The sequence below is a fragment of the Heterodontus francisci genome, chromosome 15, assembly GCF_036365525.1.
Source record: "Heterodontus francisci isolate sHetFra1 chromosome 15, sHetFra1.hap1, whole genome shotgun sequence".
NCBI lineage: Eukaryota > Metazoa > Chordata > Chondrichthyes > Heterodontiformes > Heterodontidae > Heterodontus > Heterodontus francisci.
The window spans coordinates 51,090,235-51,112,604 of NC_090385.1; the positions used below are offsets into that span (position 1 = coordinate 51,090,235).

Here is a 22,370-nt window from a genome sequence, read left to right on the forward strand (position 1 = left end):
TAATTGAGTACTTTACTGAGCACCACATCCTTGCGAGTTTCTTCAGAAATTTCTCTGGCAGACGCTAGCATGTCATTTGTGTATGTTAAGTAACTTATAGGTAATTCATTTGCTAAAATTGAATTAGTCTTCAAGTCCTCAATTTCAGATGTACTCTTATTGATCCCTAATGTAAAGAACTCGGCCCAGTCTAAATGTCTGTTATTAAGCCAATTTAGGAGACTTTGTTCCCTCCTACTACTACCAATGGAATAGAATAGGATGCATCATTGCATTCTACCTTTACATCCACTTCACCTAATACTGGAATACTATTATTGGAATAACCAGTCAGTTTCACACCAGCTTTTCATAAGGGAATGTATCTCAGGGACTTCTTATCCTCTCCTTCTGAGATAACACACACTGGTATCAATGACAAAAGTGAGTTGCAACTCTCCAATTTTCATTTTTACAGTTGTCACTTGAATTATATCTTCATCCCTTTTTCTCTCAACTTCTGTATGCTGTTTTTCTTGTTTTCTGACTGAGTAAAACTCTTGATTTTCCTGCTCGATAACATCAACTTTTGTTTCCATATCTATCATATGCGCATTTAAGGACTTCCAGGATCCTGAACTGGCTTTCGATCTACCACAAAATCGATCTAGAACTTTACCATGATCTGGAGCATTATTGTTTCCTCTACTCCTGCATGCTGTCTGGATATGACTGACTTTCCCACAGACATAGCATATTGACTAGAAATGGGAGCATTTGGATGAATAGGTGGCTACCCTGGCAATGATAGTATCTAAATTTCTGACCCTGAGTCTGTGAACCTGGCTTTTTCTTTTTTTATTCATTCGTGGGATGTGGGCATCACTGGCTATGCCAGCATTTGTTGCCCATTCCTTGTTGCCCTTGAGAAGGTGGTGGTGAGCTTCCTTGTTGAATCGCTGCAATCCTTGTGAGGTAGGTATACCCAGAGTGCTGTTAGGAAGGGAGTTCCAAGATTTTGACCCAGCGACAGTGAAGGTACGGCGATGTAGTTCCAAGTCAGGATGGTGTGTGACTTGGAGGGGAACTTGCAGGTGGTGGTGTTCCCATGCATTTGCTGGCCTTGTCCTTCTAGTTGGTAGAGGTCGCGGGTTTGGAAGGTGCTGTCTAAGGAGCCTTGGTGTGTTGTTTTAGTGCATCTTGTAGATTGTACACACTGCTGCCAATGTGTGTCAGTGGTGGAGGGCGTGAATGTTTGTGGATGGGGTGACAGTCAAGTGGGCTGCTTTGTCCTGGATGGTGTCGAGCTTTTTGAGTGTTGTTGGAGTTGCACGCATCTAGGCAAGTGGAGAGTATTCCATCACACTCCTGACTTGTGTCTTGTAGATGATGGACAGGCTTTGGGGAGTCAGAAGGTGAGTTACTCGCCGAGCCCAGAGTCGATGTTGAGGACTTCAAGGGCATCTGCCTCCCAACTGTATAACACTGTGCTGCAACCTCTGCTGGGTCTGTCCTGCCAGTGGGACAGGACATACCCAGGGATGGCGATGGCAGTGGCTGGGACATTGTCTGTTAGGTATGATTCTGTGAGCAAGACTATGTCAGGCTGTTGCTTGACTGGTCTGTGGGACAGCTCTCCCAACTTTGGCACAAGCCCCCAGGTGTTAGTAAGGAGGACTTACTTTGGAATGGTACCTGCTGAAATCTGGTGGACCTCCCTTGCTGGCTCAGGAAAAGAAATTCCCGACAATCTGCCACTATCTCTTCCTGCCATTTCCATGGCTGTAGCCTCAGCGCATGCCTCCTTCTATGTCTGCTTATTGCCTTTACACAAAAGCTTGGCCTGTTTTTTACTGTTCTTTAAACATCCAACAAACGTGTCTCTAAAGTTGACTTCTAAGTTGGCCCCATAACCACAGTGACGAGAACGTTTCTTTAACTCAAGAATATAATCTGCAATAGACTCATGTGGCAATTGCTTCCTTCCACAAAATGTAACTCACAGCACAATTTCATTTTTAGTTGAACCGTAGTATGAGTCCAGAATCTCAGGAAAACATTCACCTTAACCTCATCCAGGATTTTATTAGCTTGCGGTCAAATGTGTAACTTTCATTTGTAATTACACCAGTCCTCTTTGTAGGGATGAATTCCCCCATTGTCCCAAAATATGTCTTCAGTGCCATATTTTTTTACTTAATTACTCATTAGGCTATTAGCTGAACCCAAATTGCAGACACATGAAGCAATCTTTCACATCACTCAAACTTTCTCAAAATTGACTTTGGAGTTCCAAAAGCTGTGGCAGAATATTCTTCATAATGTAATCGCTTGAATTAAATGTAAAAAAATCAATCCCATCCTTTTGTTGTTGTGTTTTTGTTGTGTATTCAGAATAAAACTAACATGAGGTCTTAACTGGGAGCAGCCATATTGGAAACTTTTATTTACACCTCCCAACAAAGAGGGCAGCAGAGAGGTAGTGTGCAAAAGATATTACAATATACCACAGTTTACTTGGAGGAAAGTTCTACTCATCCAATAGTGGATGTTGGACAAGCAGGTAGACAATTTAGGAATAGTGGAGGGGTCGAGACAGCTGGTGGTGAGGTCGAGCTAGGTGTCATCAGCTTCCATATGGAAACTGATGCTGTGTTTTTTGATGATGTCACCGAGAAGCAGCATGTAGCTGAAAAATAGAAGGGGATCAAGAATTGATCCTTGGGAGATACCAGAGGTAACTGTGTGGGAGCAAGAAAAGTCATTGCAGGTGGTTCCCTAGCTATGACTGGATAGACAAGACTGGAACCAGGTGAGAGCAGTGCCACCCAGCTGGACAACAGAGAAGAAGCATTGGAGGAGGATGGTGTGATTAACTGTCTCAAAGGTAGGTTGAGAAGGATGAGGAGGGAAAGTTTACCACGGTCACAGTCACATAGGATGTAATTTTTGACTTTGGTACTGTGGGAACCTGATTGCAGGGAGTCAAACCTGGACTTCTGAGAAAGGTGGGCATGGATATTGGATGCTGACAGCACGTCCAAGGACTTTAGAGAGGAAAGGACCGTTGGAGATGGGGTGGTAGTTTGCGAGAACGAAGGACTCAAAGGTTGTTATTTTTGAGGAGCGGTGTGAAGATGGCAGATTTGGAGTAGAGGGGACAGTTCCTGAGGAGTTTGAACCATTAACAATATCAGCTAACATGTGTCCAAGAAGGGAAGTTGGGTGGACAGCAGTTTTCTCACCTATGATTATCTTGCAAATAACAGTTAAGTAAAGTAGCACTGAGGAAGCCACTTAAACATTGAGGACTCTGTGAACAATTCCTTATGACAGTCACATGCAATATGTAACTACTTTCGTCAGATCGCCCTTTCTACCTTCAAATCATAACCTGTTTATGCAGTCTTTATTTATAATGGTTTAAGTTCCAATGTCAATCAGTGAATCTGCACTTCACCTGCTCAAAGGTCAACATATCGTTTCCTGAGGTGAGGTGACCAAAACTGAATGCAATACCCCAGATGAGGATCTGTACAACTGAAGTATCAGGAGAGTGTATAATCAAAACTGGCAATAAGAAGCACGAGGACAAGGGTTAAACTCTGAGCCAGGTTGTTATTGACGTTCTTTGGCTTTTGATTTCCAAATGACATATATTAATTTTATTTTGAAACTATTAACCAGACAATTTCACAACAATTAGTTGGAAAGAAATAGATTCAATGAGGCAATGAAAACCAGTCCAGGCACAGTGCCTCAGCATAAATTACTAATGAACTGGCAACGGGATCCAGAACAACTCATAATAAAGATACAGAAAAAGGTCGTGAGCCACTGAAAGATCTTAGGAAAATAGTTAAATATTACATGTGATTGTCATAAAGAATTTTTCACAGAGCCCTGAATGCTTAAGCAGCTTTCTCAGTGGTGCTTCTCTCTAACTGGCATGTTGTGCTTTTTAATGTTATAGTTGCTGCCTCTGGGCTCCCCTCCTGGTTTTAACATTGCTGGTGCAACATGTGTGGCAGTTTTGACTTACTCTCACTCAAATATTTCATTAATTGGCTGTCAGTCAAGTGAAGCTCTGTCTCGTAAGGTCAGAGCACTGTAGAAGTTATGTGTGATACATCCAGATTGTTCCAGTAAGGCTGTTAAGAGAATAGGTCTGCTTAAAGCTCCACAATGGTCATCTCCTCAAGTGCTTGTCTATAAAATTCACCCCAAATGAATCAGTGCTGTTAGTAATTCAACACTGAGTTTGTTTTATTTCAACACATAAGTTGTATAAACCCATAGAAACACAATCCTCTGCCCGAAATAAAATATCCACTTTGTCATGCAGGCCCCCACCTGCCAAGAATGAGGCATATTAATTTTGTCACATGGATATTAAATTTCAAATTGTTGCTGGGAAGAAGAGAAGGCCTGTTATAAGTGATTGCCAAACCCCTGGATGGCAGGATATTTTTGCATGTTAACAGACACTGCTTGGAACAAAGAACCGTTCCCTGACCCCCCACAATACACAAAGCCAGAAGTGGTTATACCAGTCACGTGACTACCCTACTGGCCAACCTGGGGAGTTTTAAATTGTAGAGACAGTGTTTGAACCAGCAGAAAGCTCTTTGCTGCTGGACTGAAGTAGATCTCCTCTCCTGTCTGCACCCATCTCTTTCTCATGGAACTTCAAAAATCCATTGAAGATACATGAACCCCAAGAGAGAACAGCCTCCTACAGTGAAAAATGTTTAAGAAGAATGCTGGGGCCCAACGAAAAGCAAGATCTACTTACAAGCAGGGACTATACAGTAAGATCAAAGACCCATAACAGAACCTCTTCAAATATTGCCTCAAACCTTTCCACTTTATATATCTTCTGCTCTTTTCTGAATCTATTTGCATGTGTGTATCGCGTATGCATGCTAGCGTGGGTGCGTCGTGTATCTGTAGACGCCAACCGAATTAGAGTTTAAGTTTTAATAACATTTCACCTTCTTTAACTCTAAGAAAACCTGTTTGTGCTTGTTTCTTTACCTTATAATTGGAAAGCGGTGAACAAGGATTCATAAACAAGAAATGCTGGATTCACTCAGCAGGTCTGGCAGCATCTGTGGAAAGAGAAGCAGAGTTAACGTTTCGGGTCAGTGACCCTTTCACTGACCCGAAACGTTAACTCTGCTTCTCTTTCCACAGATGCTGCCAGACCTGCTGAGTGAATCCAGCATTTCTTGTTTTTGTTTCAGATTTCCAGCATCCGCAGTATTTTGCTTTTATGAACAAGGATTCATCAAGGGGGAGCTAAAAACACAGTGTGTTTAAAAATAAAACCCTGTTACAGGTGAAGGCTGAAAGGGAACTCTAGACACCTTTCTCACCTGGTCATAACAACTTTTACCAATGGGTATCAATAGGTCTGTTCTTGGAATTTGTGGTTTGTATCTAGCCTGTATTGAATTCCTACCAATCCCAAAGGTGCATCATGTGTTAAGCAGGAGAAGAACACAAAATCTAACACATGAATCTTTTCATTATATTTTCTTCCTTTTATGGCCTTACTCATAATTGGAACTTTGTGAAAAATATCTTTTAGTTCTCTCTAGGCTAGTACAGTTTGAAGAATATAAGAACACTAAGCATAGAACAAGAAAAGGCTTTCCAGCAAATGAAGCCATCCATTCCACATACCAGCTGTAACCTGTCCTTTTACAGAGAATTTACTCAATTTGTTTAACCTTCTGAAGGAAAATGCATAATATCATTTTGATTTCCAAAGATCCAGAAAAGCAACTGAAAGGGCACCTTATAGATGTTAAGCAGGACAACGTAGTAAATACCATGGAAGTAGACCAACGGGATGCAAGTTCAAACTGGAAATTAATAAATGTAAGGCGGGGATCAGCAAGTTCTTCAAACTAAAGTTAATTTCTCATAACTGCTCTAGTGCTTGGCAGTTGCTTCTTTGCAGTGCCTTGAGGCATTCATTTGGATTAAAGGCGCTACATGAGTGCAAGTTATTGTCGAGCTGCACCCGTAGGATGTAATTAGGCCTGTTTTCGCAAGAATTTAGAAGGTTAAGGGGTGATCCGATCGAAGTCTTCAAGATATCAACAGGAAAAGACAGGCTAGATAAAGATAAACTATTTCCACTGGTTGGAGATTCTAAAACTCAGGGACATAGTCTAAAAATTAGGACCAGACCGTTCAGGAGAGATGTTAGGAAGCATTTAGCCACGCAAAGGGTGATAGAGGTTTGGAACTCTCTCCCACAAACAGCAGTTGAAGCTAGAACAGTTGTTAATTTTAAATCTGAGATAGATAGATTTTTGTTAAGCAAAGATAGTAAGGGATATGGGCCAAAGGCAGGTATGAGGAGTTAGGCCGCGGATCAGCCATGATGTCATTGAATGGCAGGACAGGCTAGAGTGGCTGAATGGCCTACTCCTGTTCCTATCTTCCTATGTTCCTATGTTCTCAGGCCTATGGGAAGGCAGGTGGACAGACCCCAAGGAGTTAGAACCATTAACAATATCAGCTAACATGGGGCCAGGAAATTCACAAAACTTGGCATTGGGTCAGCGGTCTGATGCGATCCTGCCTCCGGGTGATGTTCCCGGAGGTGGGTAAACATGTACAGTGGCTATCCGTCCATTAGTGGGAAATCTGCATAATTAACTGTCCATTTGTGGGCTGATTGAAGACGTTGACAGGAAAATCCCGGCAGTGGATGGGCCCCCCCATTGAGGGCCAAGACTGCAAGCCTGGCAGGTGCCTGGAGGTGCTTGTCAGCGGATGGCTGGGGGGCCCGCGGAGACTTCCTGTTCCAACCCACCACCCACCCCCCCCCCACCCCAACCCCCACTGGAGCCGCAGCCACCAGCGGGCTACACTGCAGCCACCAGCCGTCGTGTGGAAGGGTTTCCCCTCCGGAGGGTTGACCTGGTAGCTCTGGCCAGCGTTTATTTAATTAAATTCAATGCCTCTTCAGAGGGCAGCTCAAGATGGAGCTGCCTTTGTGTTTCCCCTCCTGCAGTAGCAGTCTTTGGTAGTGGGACTGCCATCCTTCCAAGGTTGCAGGCCATCTGATTGGACCTGCCCGCTGTCCTTAATTGGACAGCAGACCCAGAGATGGCCTCTTAATTGGCTTCCTCTGGAAAGATCTCCCAGGCAGGCATCCTGACAGCCAGTGTGGTGTTGGGACCATCTCCAGCTCCCAACCTTCAATTATTTTTTAAAGTGTGTAGTATTCCAGCGACAGCACTCCTGTATGCAGCTAAGTGTGCAGTCTCAATGTTGATTTTAATCTTAACTAACCAATAATACTTTGCCAAGAAATATATTTCATTGAAGTATCATAGACAGTGCATAAGAATCAATTTAGAGAATGGTATTGTACACAGACCATTGGAACATTCTCTTGCTTGCCAGCTAAAGATAATTATAGAAAACAAGGAACAAAAGCAGAGTTCATGTAGATTCAAGCAGATTTGTAAAATTTGAGATGGAAAGAGGACATGCGGTCACTTTCTCTCGCTTCTTTCCCTTTTCTTCTCTTTGCTACTGTTCACACTTCTATTTTTGTCATTTGCAGAACCCACCCTACATATTGGCTTTAAAGAGCTGCTCTACTGCATATTTGTTCTTTGTATTTCTGTTGATAAACTAAAATGTCTCAGGTCTCTGGAAGGCACTTTACAATAACACTTTAGTAATGGTGGGTTTGGCACATCCTGTTCTTGATCAACACATTTGTATAACAAACCTTACTATGAACTTCAAGTTGCTGTCTGCCTGAGCTTGTAACATGCATAATGGTAATCTGTGTATCTAGGCAATAACTCTTAACAACTGGAAAGCAGCTTTTTTAAAAATCATTTGCAAGATGTGGGCATCACTGGCAAGGCCAGCAATTTTTACTCATCCCTAGCTGTTTAAAGTTAGCTTCCGTAATCCTAATATCAGGTATTTTTGCAATACCTGTGTATCTCTTACTTGTACTGTTCTCCACAGGTCTTTATATTATGGAAAAATGGATCTTTATATTCCTGGTTAAAAAATTGTCAAAACCCTTCTATCTGTGGTCTATCAGACAATCAAGGGCCGTGCACCCAGCCTTTACTAATAAGCTATCTGCTACATGCAAGGTTCTGCCAGGGGCACAGGGCCTCAGAAACTCTGCCTATAGACTTTAATATCTCTAATTTAAAAGGATTTGGTGTAGTTTATGCTCATTAAGATGAAGGATGTCAGTGCAAAGAAAGGGTCCTATTCTATCTTGGCTATCTTTGTGATGGTTTAAGTACTTCTTAGATAGATATAGCATAGTCAGTTGTATCATCAAGCATCCCGGGCCAGGCATCACATGTGTCAGATATTCCCTCCAGTAGCCCCATCAATGACTCCCAGATCAGGTATAAATGGGATAGGTGAATAGTAAAAATTCATTTACTACATTCCAACAAATAATCTCAGCCTCAGATAAGTACCCTCTACTGCACCAATGTAACATTTTCCATTCCTATAGTAGCCATTTGTGGCCTCTGAGATCATCAATTATTGTCAGTTTACATTGTTGGCCCACGATCCTTAGAAACTGGATTTAAACTACCATTACTTATTAAATCAATGCAGACATTAGGGACAGCCCATTTTAATCTTTAGTGCTTTGGCTTTCAGTTAGCTGAAAATTGAGGTAAAGTTGCTCCTATTTCCAGAATGAATGGATAATGGGATCCAAGCAATAGGAGAAATGAGCTTTGTTACGTGATATACATATCCTTAATTGAACAGTAGAGACCCCCCTGATGAGAGTAAGCATATAGGACTAAAGACTGGTCTGCACGTGTTTTCTGGTATGGGGTTGTGATTGGCCATCTGTGCCTGGTCTCGTTGAGGTAGGCAGAGCTCAAACTTTGTGCTGCCTCCTCATTTCCATGATTGTAGCATACAACCAAATGTGACCAATGTCGCTGGTTAGCTGCATGCTCAACAGGGGGTCCTAGCAGTGTGTGCTGATAGCTCATGTTCCACCTACCATCCAGCTCTTAAAGGCAGTCTGTCCCTCTTAAAGGACAAGTACACTGACAGAATGGAAGCTGTTGCTGACTGCAAGCACTGCAAATAGCTGTAATTGGAAACAAAGCAAATGCAGCATCAGGGCAGAAGAGGGCCCCCAGGTTCACAAATGTTGTGCTGGAGGCCTTAGTGAGGGACCATGAAAGGAAGAGTGAGGCCATATTTGTGTGGGGAGCCAGACATCTCTCAAGGAATGCCTTCTGAAGGGAATGGGAGCAAGGGAGGTCAATGCATGGAGTCTGGCCCCGAAGATCTGGCAGCAGTGCCAGAAAAGGTTTCATGACGTCACATGGGTCGTCATGGTCAGTGAATGCATCTTCACATGACATTGCCTACTCATTGCATTACCAACCTCTCACACTGCTCAATGCACCATACCCCGACCACTCACCCATCAGGTGTCCCTGATACTCAGGCCTTACATTCAGATGCTCTGCCTCACCCAAACACACCTTCCAACGATGTCAGCCTCATGCTCACCTGTCACTGCTTCCACATACTTCCAGCTAATCAGTTGTGGCTGGCATATCACTTAAACAGTGCGACACACTCACTGACATTCATCCCTCTCTCTTGCAGGACAAGGTGGCACGAAATAGAAGAGCAGAAATGGCAGGGGATCAGGATACCTGATTTTCCCCAAGCTCAACAGAGGAAATATCATGGGTCTGGCTGCGATAGAGCCCATTGTATCGGGTGCCACCGAGAACATTTAAAAAAATTCATTCATGGGATGTGGACATCGCTGGCCAGGCCAGCATTTATTGCCCATCCCTAATTGCCCTTGAGAAGGTGGTGGTGTGCTGCCTTCTTGAACCGCTGCAGTCCATGTGAGGTAGGTAGACCCAGTGCTGTTAGGAAGGGAGTTCTAGGATAGTGACCCAGCGACAGTGAAGGAATGGCGATATAGTTCCAAGTCAGGATGGTGTGTGACTTGGAGGGGAACTTGGTGATGTTCCCATGCATTTGCTGCCCTTGACCTTCTAGTTGGTAGAGGCCGTGGGTTTGGAACGTACTCTCTAAGGAGCCTTGCTGCAGTGCATCTTGGAGATGGTACACACTGCTGCCACTGTGCGTGGGTGGTGGAGGGAGTGAATGTTTGTGGATGGGGTGCCAGTCAAGCGAGCTGCTTTGTCTTGGACGGTATCAAGCTTCTTGAGTGTTGTCGGAGCTGCACCCATCCTGGCAAGTGGAGAGTATTCCATCACACTCCTGACTTGTGCCTTGTAGATGGTGGACAGGTTTTGGGGAGTCAGGAGGTGAGTTACTTGCCACAGGATTCCTAGCCTCTGACCTGCTCTTGTAGCCATGGTATTTATATGGCTACTCCAGTTCAGTTTCTGGTCAATGGTAACCCCTAGGGTGTTGATTGTGGGGGATTCATCGATGGTAATGCCATTGGGTGTCAAGGGGAGATGTTTATATTCTCTCTTGTTGGAGATGGTCATTGCCTGGCACTTGTGTGGTGTGAATGTTACTTGCCACTTATCAGCCCAAGCCTGGATATTGTCCAGGTCTTGCTACATTTCTACACGGTCTTCTTCAGTATCTGAAGAGTCACGAATGGTGCTGAATATTGAAGTTGACGGTATGTTAACACCATATGCTCCTTCTCAATTCCCACCTCATCATCATCTGCTATCTGACTTGAAATGAAAGCTGCAGATGATATGACCATGGACCTTCTACTTTCCATGTCACCCCAACCCTCCACATCTGACTTTGTGTTTTCAGATACTGAAGAACTGCTGCCTGCCCAGCCACAGAAGCCTCAGGAGGAAGAGAGAGAAAGCAACAGCTCAGCACTGACAAAGCAAACCTAATACTTGATCTCAAACCACCAGCTCAGGGACGGGCATAGCGCCATCTTTAGAGGCTAGTATCAAGTCAGGATCAGCACATGGTACCTCACCAAGCATGAGTGAGCTGTAGCCAGGCTGGGAGAAAAGCTAGCATGTGTGCCAGCTCACCGGAGTGTGAGGTTGCAGATGACCAGGGGAATCAGATGAGGACTTCAATGGGTTGGGCATACAGGACAAAGCTGATGAGGATGCACATTGAAAAGTTTGGTGCATTGGCAGGCAGCCTCCTTTCACTGTCAAGAAGTAAGGAGTAGTCTCGCCCAACATGACACAGGGCATGGAGCAGAGCGTGGAGCCCATCTGTTTCAGTATGAAAGTGGTGGCCAACTATATGACAGCAATTGAATATCCAGCCATGATGTAGTATCTCAGCTATCTCAGCTTCCATTGCAGCATAAACAAAAGCCAACCACTGTTTCAGTGCTGCAGTGGAAGCTCAGGTAGAGGTCATGAGATCCATGCTTGCTGCCAAGCAGGCTCAGACTTCTGCCATCCTGACTGTGAATCTCAGCCATGTTTCTCCATGATGTTTCTGGTGACTGCATGGCTTTCATTATATGCCCATTGTCCTCGCATGCTTCAGTGGTGGAGGGGAGTTATCAGCCGTGTGCAGAGTGTGTGGGCCCTTGTCTCTGAGCTGCCACCCTCTGGTTCTTCTTGGAAGCCTGAAGATGGCAGGAATGGCGGACTAGCTTAGGAAGCAGGCATCCTGCCAGACTGTCAGGATAGTGGGCATTCACTGACATAATGGGTTGTGCATGGTCACACACCAACTTCACCTTGCTGTTCCTGTACCTCTCACCTTTAACATGGGGAGCCCACACACCCATGTGCATGCAGTCGATGGTTCCCTACACGATCGGGAATCCCATGTACTCATTCCTCCTGCTTCTTTCTGCTGAGGTAGAACATGATGAAATCACCTCTGTTTGCATACATGGACCTCGTCACCTCCCAGATGCATCAATGGATGGGGAACTGGGCAATGTTCGCAATTTCACCCCTCCCACCTGGAATGATCTGGTCATGTAGAAATTTAATCTGACTGTGATTTGCGGCAGTTCTGTCCTCAGCCTAGTGAGGCTGCAGGTCCTGCTGAATGAGGTGGCACAGTTTTGTGACCACCTCCTTGTTGAATCTGAGGCGCCCCAGCTTTGCTCCTGGGTGAGGTGGAATTAGGAGAAGAGGTTTTCTTTGAAAACACGTGATGGGTAGGGCCTTCTGTGGAAAACCCTCCTCCTCCTCCCTCTCTGCTGCCTCAGTTCAATTTTTCTGTTATATTGCAGACCCAGAGGCACTGCAACTGCAGCCCCCATACCTCTTGTAGACTTGGTGTTGTTACAATGGTTTGTATTAATTTTCTAGAGGTGACTTTTAATTTGGGAATTTAATTTTTTTTAATGAAAGACAAATGGCCTGGCATATCCCCCACTCTACCATGAGCATCAAGCCAGGAAACCAACCCTGGTTCAATGAAGAGTGCAGGAGGGCATGCCAGGAGCAGCACCAGGTATACCTCAAAATGAGGTGTCAACCTGGTGAAGCTACAACACAGGACTATCTGCGTGCCAAACTGCGTAAGCAGCATGCGATAGACAGAGCTAAGCGATCCCATAACCAACGGATCAGATCGAAGCTCTACAGTCCTGCCACATCCAGCCGTGAATGGTGGTGGACAATTAAACAATTAACTGGAGGAGGTGGCTCCACAAATATCCCCATCCTCAATGATGGGGGAGCCCAGCACATCAGTGCGAAAGGTAAGGCTGAAGCATTTGCAACAATCTTCAGCCAGAAGTGCCGAGTTGATGATCCATCTCGGCCTCCTCCTGAAGTCCCCAGCATCACAGAATCCAGACTTCAGCCAATTCGATTCACTTCACGTGATATCAAGAAACGACTGAAGGCACTGGATACTGCAAAATCTATGAGCCCTGACAATATTCCGGCAATAGTACTGAAGACCTGTGCTCCAGAAATTGCCGCGCCCCTAGCCAAGCTGTTCCAGTACAGCTACAACACTGGCATCTACCCTGCAATGTGGAAGATTGCCCAGGTATGTCCTGTACACAAAAAGCAGGACAAGTCCAACCCGGTCAATTACCGCCCCATCAGCCTACTCTCAATCATCAGTAAAGTGATGGAAGGTGTCATCAACAGTGCCATCAAGTGGCACTTGCTTAGCAATAACCTGCTCAGTGACGCTCAGTTTGGGTTCCGCCAGGGCCACTCAGCTCCTGTCCTCATTTAAGCCTTGGTTCAAACATGGACAAAAGAGCTGAACTCAAGAGGTGAGGTGAGAGCCTTTGGGCGGCACAGTGGCGCAGTGGTTAGCACCGCAGCCTCACAGCTCCAGCGACCCGGGTTCAATTCTGGGTACTGCCTGTGTGGAGATTGCAAGTTCTCCCTGTGTCTGCATGGGTTTCCTCCGGGTGCTCCGGTTTCCTCCCACAGCCAAAAGACTTGCTAGTTGATAGGTAAATTGGCCATTATAAATTGCCCCTAGTATAGGTAGGTGGTAGGGGAATATAGGGACAGGTGAGGATGTGGTAGGAATATGGGATTAGTGTAGGATTAGTATAAATGGGTGGTTAATGGTCGGCACAGACTCGGTGGGCCGAAGGGCCTGTTTCAGTGCTGTATCTCTAAATCAAAAAAAAATCTATTTCAAGGCAGCATTTAACCGAGTATGGCATCATGGAGCCCTAGCAAAACTGAGGTCAATGGGAATCAGGGGAAAACCCTCCACTGGCTGGAGTCATACCTAGCGCAAAGGAAGATGGTTGTGGTTGTTGGAGATCAATCATCTGAGCTCCAGGACATCACTGCAGGAGTTCCTCAGGGTAGTGTCCTAGGCTCAACCATCTTCAGCTGCTTCATCAATGACCCGCAATCATAAGGTCAGAAGTGGAGATGTTCGCTGATGATTGCACAATGTTCAGCACCATTCATGACTGAATGGTGCTGAAGCAGTCCGCGTAGAAATGCTGCAAGACCTGGACAATATCCAGGCTTGGGCTGATAAGTGGCAAGTAACATTCGCGCCACACAACTGCCAGGCATTGACTATCTTCAACAAGAGAGAATCTAACCATCTCCCCTTGACATTCAACAGCATTACCATCGCTGAATCCCCCACTATCAACATCCTAGGGGCTACCATTGACCAGAAACTGAACTGGAGTAGCCATATAAATACCGTGGCTACAAGAGCAGGTCAGAGGCTAGGAATCCTGAGGTGAGTAACTCACCTCCTGACTCCCCAAAGCCTGTCCACAATCTACAAGGCACAAGTCAGGAGTGTGATGGAAAACTCTCCACTTGCCTGGATGGGTGCAACTCCAACAACACTCAAGAAGCTCGACACCATCCAGGACAAAGCAGCCCGCTTGATTGGCACCCCATCTACAAACATTCACTCCCTCCACCACCAACGCACAGTGGCAAAAGTGTGTACCATCTACAAGATGCACTGCAACAATGCACCAAGGCTCCTCAGACAGCACCTTCCAAACCTGCGACCTCTACCAACTAGAAGGACATGGGCAGCAAATACATGGGAACACCACCACCTGCAAGTTCCCCTCCAAGTCACACACCATCCTGATTTGGAACTATATCGCCGTTCCTTCACTGTCGCTGGGTCAAAATCCTGGAACTCCCTGTCCCAAATGGACTGCAGCGGTTCAAGAAGGCAGCTCACCACCACCTTCTCAAGGGCAATTAGGGATGGGCAATAAATGATGGCCTGGCCAGCATCGCCCACATCCCGTGAATGAATTAAAAAAAAGTTAAAAAATCTCTCCATGAGTGCTTACAGAGACAGAGTTAGAGGTGAGAGTCATAACACTGCAGGTAGGCTCGTTTAGTTGGGCAATCAGAACCAGAAAGTTTAGAAGAAATTGCTTTGTAATTGTTAACAATATCAATTATTCATGTGGATATCAAAATTAAAGAGATGTTTTGGGAGTTGGAGAGGTAATTATCTTAAATTGCAATCTGGGACCACAATTCTATGGAGATGGATGCTGCAGGGGGTGCCTGTTGATTTTTTGATCTGTGTGCTTGCTTTCAGAAAAGGAGTTGGCTTTCAGACAAGGAGTTGGCTTTTAGACAGTCAGTCAGTTGGCTTTTGGAAAGCTGTTGGCTTTGGGAGCATCTGGACTCGGGAGCAAAGAGGCGATCAGGAACCAGGGTTGTTTCTGTTTTGAGGCAGACCCATGCTCAAGCTGGGGAGTCCACATTCGGGAGGTGATCTGATACCTCGGAAGACAGCTGAGAAATTAAGGAAATTGAAGTGAATTCCTAAGAGCACTTTGGATTGGTCACAGGAGAAGTGAACAAACCGCCAAGATCCTGTAATGCATCGGAAAAATTCTTGGGGTACAAGTTACAGTTAAACGAGGGTGTTCTGTTCAGATTTAACGTTCAAAGTCTTCACATTCATGCTCTGTTAAGATTTTAAGTTTAAAAATTGTGTTTCCAAATTGTAGTTAAGTTAGTAGTGTTTTGCTTTGTTTAACTCTTGTACAGTAAAGGTTTTGTTTAAAACACGCAATCTGTGGCGTAATTCTTTCAATAATAACTGGGAATTTGACTTTCCCTTTTTAAAAGTTAACGGTCCATAACTGGATCATAACAATATGGACACGTGACCAAATTCTCTGCCCTCCCTAAATGAATACATCAATTCACCAAAAGGCCTCCAAAAATAAGCCACAGTACTTCAACATACTTTGCCACAACACAAGTAAGTCAAAAGCACCGCACTTGTAAGTTGGATGGTTGTCCCTTTAAGTAATATTAGTGGGAGGCCCCTTATGCAGATGAATGCATGTTTAGCTGAGAGTGATTAGTACAGGCATTCACTGGACCTGTGGGTTCCAAATTTCAGAAGCCTGTGTTAAATCAATCAAAACAGCTGTTTAAAGTCACAATCCAACCATTGCTGATGCTTTCGGCACACGCACCTTACGCCCACACTAGTATCCTTCCGAGCTTGGGGATGCCATGCGTGCTGCACTGGATACAGGCAGATGCGCGGTGCACACCATTTTCTTATTTTGGGGCTTCTGTAGCACTGGCATTAGCAGTGCTATGGAGCCCAATATTACAGTGATGGTAACAATTACACTCCAGAGTCTCCTCTCTTACTAATGTTACATTCAGAGTGAATGTTCTAGATAGTCTGAGTCTGGGTGTTTATTGGATATAACATATGGGTAATGTAATAGGTTTGGGGATTTAGTTTGAGAGATATCAAAAAAGTGGGAATAAAATGTTAAAGAGAGAATGGGTGAAAGGACGCTAGAGCATTGCAGTTTTAAAATGTTAAGTTTTTTTTTATTTTTAATTAAAATTACATTTCAAATGTGTTTTAGTTGTATAGTGTTCATAGTGCAGTAATAGAGCTGTCACTGACTTTTACGTATATTTAATATTAGTCATGCTGATACAAACACCAGTATTGAATGTCATGGCCATGGAAAGATTACTTCCATTTCAGGCGAGAGACCTAGCACATGCTTTGAATCTTGCAATATTTACTTCATAAACTTCCCATAGTTATTACCCATTGAATAAATATTACTCTTTACAATTGATTCCAGGATTCTTGCCTTTCGGACCCTCCGCAAAAATCCATTATATCAGTGTAAGCACTGCTACCAACTCAAATACAACTTTCTGATCACCAATGAATATTATCACTCATTTCTAATGGAGGCCCCCTGATTAGTTGAAGGTAAAGAGAAAGTACTAATGTAATAAATTATCCCTCACATTTCCTTAGAAGTCAAGTACCACAGGCTCCTCAGCCTTAATGCTCCCAATTTGGAAAAAACAGAACCCCAGAAATTGTTGCCAACCAAGGTGCTCATAAAAAGGCCTGAGAAAATTCCATGGGCAAAGAGTCAATATGTATTTATACAATCTTATTATTTCCACAAATTGTTCTTCACTGTAAAGGTGGATACTTGGCTGCAGGTTAACAGGGCAATACATTTTAAAACATTAGATTTTTGCTGCCAGTACCTTGAGTCAATTTACCTTCATCAGTTTACGATATGCTGACATAGTATTTGCTTTTTGCATTTTTTGCATTTTTGCAAATTTGCATTTGCTTGTTCAGGCAAGGTTGTACCTGTTTGGATGGCACTGTATGAGACAGGAGTAGACTGTGGGTTCTGGCTCAGTATGAGGCAGGTGGGCAGACAGGAAAGAGCTTTAGAGAAGATGCATGGGAGATGGGCCTGTGAGACCTACTTCCTGCTCTCTCAACCCCCAATTCTCACTAAATTCACAACCACTAAATTTCCCATCCTGAACCCTACTTTAGCTGATATTATAAGTCGTCTTTCCTCAGGTACTGTTGACTATAGCCCCTCCTTTTCCAAACTACTTTCACACCCTCTTTAGAAAACTAACCTTTGACCTCTTTGTCTTTGATAACTAGTACTCCATCTCCAGCCTCCCCTTCTTCTCAAAGGTCCTTGAACATCTTATTGCCTTCCATATTCATCTCTGCTGCACTCCTCATTTGAGTCCCTCAAATCAGGCTTTTTTCCATCTCCAAAGTACTGAAATGGCTCAAATGAAAGTTATGAATGATGTTCTCTGTGATATGATATATTATTCCTTCTCAACCTCTCTGCAGCCTTTAACGTGGTTTACCACACTGTCCTCTTCCAATGCTTTTCCTCCATTGTCCGGTACAAGGGGATTATCATTGCTTGATTTCAGGTTATCTATCTGACTACAGCCAGAGCATGTCTAGTAATGGCTTTTCTTCTCTTTCCATTATCACCTCCAAAGACTGTTGTCTATACGCCTTTAAGAGGTGTGGCTACAAGATCATGTTAGTCATGTAAAAGTATGGTAACACACCATGTGATTATGCGTGTTAGTAAGCCTTAAAGATACATCTGTTCAGTAACCATCTCAATGTAATTGCTGTTCTATCAATAACGAACCCACAATATTGCATTACTGATCCCATCTTGACTGATTAGTCTTTGTGTACAGTCTATACAAACACAGAGGTTCAAGGAACATGCAACATGTTGACTGCGGTGAGATTTCTGAAGATTCAAAGATGAAAACGGTGTTAAGATTCTGAAGAGAGCACCTTTCTTTTACTCTTGGAAGATCAGACCACGTTGCAAGTTTTTTTTTTCTCTTTCATCTGCTCAGCAATGATCTTGATCTCCAACACCCCAACCCATCCAGCCAACTTACCTTCAAAGCAGTGCAGTCAGCAGCAACTGGATAAGCTTCTTTTCATTTTGGGCTGTGAGGTCAGGTGGCTGTCGACTCTGGTTGACTCGATTGAAATGGGGATTCCCAGGTCAGTTTTTCACATCAGGAGCAACTTGAGGAAGTGTGGGTGAGCGAACACTGTAATGAGATGACAGACCCTATTACTTTTACAACGTGGGTTGGACACTGCGGAGGCGGTGACTACTGCTGGTACTGGACTTACCCAAGGCCCTGGAGCAGGCCACAGGTGAGTCACAGTGGGAGGGGTTTTGTGTGGTGGGGGTTGCAGGAGAGTGGGGTGTGGGAGAGGGGCATCAGCAGCAAGGGCAGGGGGTGGCTTTTAGCGGGCTCCCCCTTCCCAATGCTAGGCCCCTCATTCAGGCAGTATGTGCCTTTTAATGAGGGATTCCGCATCCCACCCCACCACTGGAACTGGCAAGCAACCTGCACGGGTTTGCTTGACCTGTTCCCGAGTGACAATGGGCCCTCCTGCCGCTGGGCTAATTTCGGCCATGGCAGGCTGGAGCCCTTAATTAGGTATTAATTTCCCATTTAAGGGCCTCAATTGGTGGCAGGGCAGGAAGGCTGTTCACAGGCCTCCATCCCGCCCAATTATATGCTCGCCCCACCTACAAACCCGACACAGGGGAGAGCATAAAATTTCCCCTCAGAGTGGGACGTATAGGAGAAAGTTTAGACTTCCGCAGGCCAGAGAGTTGTTGCTTGAGGACTCCAATGGTCTTATTTGATGAAAATTCGAGTTAACCCATAGACCTGCCTGTTGGACTCTTCAGCCTTTGCGCATGCATTCCTGACAGGAGTCATGAACCAGCTGTATAGCAAGCCTCTCACTTGCTGTGCGGGAGCAAAGAGTCGGGGATAGAGGACTGCCACAATATGAAGGCATCACAGTGGCTGCCCCAAAAGTAGGCATGGTGCACTGCTGGTAATTTTATGCCAGTTACATATTAATGAAGTGGAGGCTGTTGCAATACATGAAAACAGTGGGCTCATATGAAAGATCCCACAGGATGATTTAGGTGCAGTCAATGATGCCCTGGAATTGGGGGGAACCTACAAGCTGTGTAAACCCCACAAGCACTATCTTGCTGTTCCTGTTTGTTAATGGGGAAAGTGTTTAAACTGTTTGCCTTAGCAAACCTGGCATCAATCAATTGTTTAGTGCAAGTGTGAACTGCATACTGGTGATGTTGCTACATTCCTTGTGGCAGCCAGGAAGAAGCTGGAGACAAAGAATTTCAGGGCTGCAGTGACTATGATTGCTGTGGCAGTAATTTGTAGGTCTTACTGCAGGAGATGACACAACCCTACTATAAAGTGTAGTCCTTATGCACTGCTCCTCATATAGGTAAATGTATGTTGTCATGGACCTATAAACTCTGTTGGGAGGATAAGGATTCCTATAATGTTCGATCTGGCCTCTGTGCAGCTGCAGATTTATTTGTCCCTTCCTCTTGTTGCTCCTGCTCCTCTTTCTCTAGCCAGAATGGAACTGCCAGAAAGATTCTCATGGAAAAAAAGTGCATTGCCAGGAGTCCATTAAGATTTCAGAGGTGGAACAGTCAATACAAGCATTTTGAAATTGTCTTAAATAGTCATAAATCACAATAAGCTACCAGAAAAGTGTCTCGCAAATCTTTGTAGCATGTTATATAATCACATATAAGAATCCCTTTAATGGCACTATTATGTCCACCACTTGACCTGTAACACTCATGGTTTGTGGACAGTTTGAGGAACTAGCGGTGGCAGCTGATTGACATGAAAATAGCATTGACGATATCAGTGGGCCTCTATTAGCATATAATTAAGAGGGTCCTGCCTGCTTCTGGCAGGAGTGTTGGCTGATCAGAATGGATTGGAGCGGACCTCCACCAGCAAGTGAGTACGTTTTTTCCCCCGATTTACATCTTGCAATAGTTCTTCTTAGAGGTGGAACCGGGATGCTTGTGAGATGAAAATCGGCCCAATGAATTTTGAAGAGAAATGTAACACACCCTGGGATTGCAGCCTATTCTGTTTTGCAGTGAGCCCTCCAAAAATTTCTAAAATGCAAACAGGATGCCAAAAGTGTTTTTTCTTAAAATACCAATGGTTTTCTTACTTTGCTCTAGTATCTTCTAATGTTTAGATATTAATTATTCAATTTAGCAGCAGCAAAGTAAACCTCAGAACTCCAGCCATCAATTGTAATCCTGCCTCTTCACTGCCCTGAGCCTTTCAAGACTTGGATGGAAGTGACAACTCCAAGTGAAAATAACATATTTTGATATTGGGATTTTGATTTGAGGCATAAAAGGGTTAATAGAATCACATTGTCTTGGAAAAATAATAAAATTCCATAAAGAATTAGTTAGGAAGCAGTCTGGTAATCCATGTAACATTTAATATGGCTGATTTCTCTCTGCAGTCCAATAAAAATGCATTAAAAATTTTCAGCTTCCAGTAACTGCCTCAAATTACCATCACGTCGTCTGTAGAAGCTCTCTCATTTTTTAAGATTTCGAGCCAGCTTTTACACAAGTAAGTTTGTATTTGTGCCTTGAACAATGACAAAGAAAGTTAGGTTGATGGGCAAATTGCTGGAACATTGCATCAAATAAGTTCACGCCCCTGCTTCTGTACAAATAGCTCAAAGACAAGGATATTGACAGTCCCGTGTGTACTGAAGCTTTTTCAGTCAGTTATCTGAACACTTAGTGTCATGATGAATCTGAGTTCTTCACTTCCAAGTTTCCTTTTGAAATCAATGAAGATTTATGGCTCTTTTCTGGTAAGTAGCCATCATAGTCCTGTTTATCAAATGTAGTTGAAGTTTCTGCTTTTCAAGGTCGTAGCAAAATGTTGTTCCGAGTGAGGATCTGGCAAGTGTGGGCAAGTATCAGTATGTTCCAAGAGAACTGCAAACTTAAGGAAACTGATGAGCTGGCCCATCTCATATAATTTTTACAGGAAAAAATATGTTTTCCTTCCAGTCAATGAAAACAGTTCCATAAGGTTTTCAAATGGTCCCAGAGAGCTTTTGAAATGTTCAGAAGTTCATTCCAGGGACCAATTTTAAAATTACCTGCCCTGGAGCTGATAGGAGCATACCATATGGGATTTTAACCTGCTCTACTGATGTCCAAAGACAGCGACATCCTTACTTAAATATACATGTAGCGTCACAACAACCTTATTATCATGCTACATTATCAGATACTAGTTATTAAAGGAGTATCTAGAAATGTTTAAATGATATTGTCACTTGCTGTAATAAAAAGCGAAAGTGCAGGAAATACTCAGCAGGCCAGGCAGCATCTGTAGAGAGAGAAACAGAGTTAACGTTTCAGGTTGATGACCTTTCATAGCATACAAGATATTTGCTCAGCATCTAATCTGTGCTATACTTAGCCTGGAATGCTAACAATGGGTACAAAAAATAAATTCTCCAGCAAGACTATTTCTAAATTTGATAAGCAAGTAATTAAAACAAAACTAAAGGATTCTAATAAACTGTAGGAGTGAATTAAATTCATTCCTGCATCCCCAAAATGATATGCATATCAAGAATTAATTGTTGCTTGAATTATTCCTGCTAGTAAAAGTGGACAATACTCCAAGTTATTGTATAGAAATAGCCTAGTCTGGCTGATGTGCATAGTTTAGGAAGCTCCTGATGTGCATGGTTTGAGTGCCATTATTTTTAGATTAGAGACTTGTCTCACAGATTATTCAGTGGTGGGATTAATGAGTTTCCCAGGAAAGCGTCAAGTCATCCCATTCAATTGTTGTTTTGAATCTTGTGAATGTCTGACCATCTAATATAGTTACGCTTAATATAGTTGGTTTATCTCCAAACCAATTCAGTGCTTTTTCTTGGTTGACTTGTACCAACACAGCAGTCAGGGTGAACCCAGTAGCGTTGGTGGAAATCAACAACTCCACTACAGCTATATAAAGGAACTCTATTTTAAGAGTAGTTTTATGTTGAATATTAGTAGACAAGAAGAATATTTCTTTTTTTGACATAGTAAGAATTTTTTTAAAAATCTAAGTATGTAGTTTGTGCTAAGTACTCAGCATTTACCTGATTAATGTTCAATAAAGTTTAGGGGAGAACTGAAAAAGGAAATACAAGGTGTAAGAGAGCATATGAGATTAGATTAGCGGGTACCATAATAGATAGCCTGAAAG

General features: G+C 43.7%; 1 protein-coding gene across 2 annotated transcripts in view; it reads left to right on the forward strand.

The window, feature by feature from the left end:
• Positions 1 to 22,370, forward strand: part of arhgap36 (Rho GTPase activating protein 36) — a 325,482-nt gene that overhangs the window by 20,077 nt on the left and 283,035 nt on the right. The gene's annotated exons all lie outside the window — the stretch shown is intronic.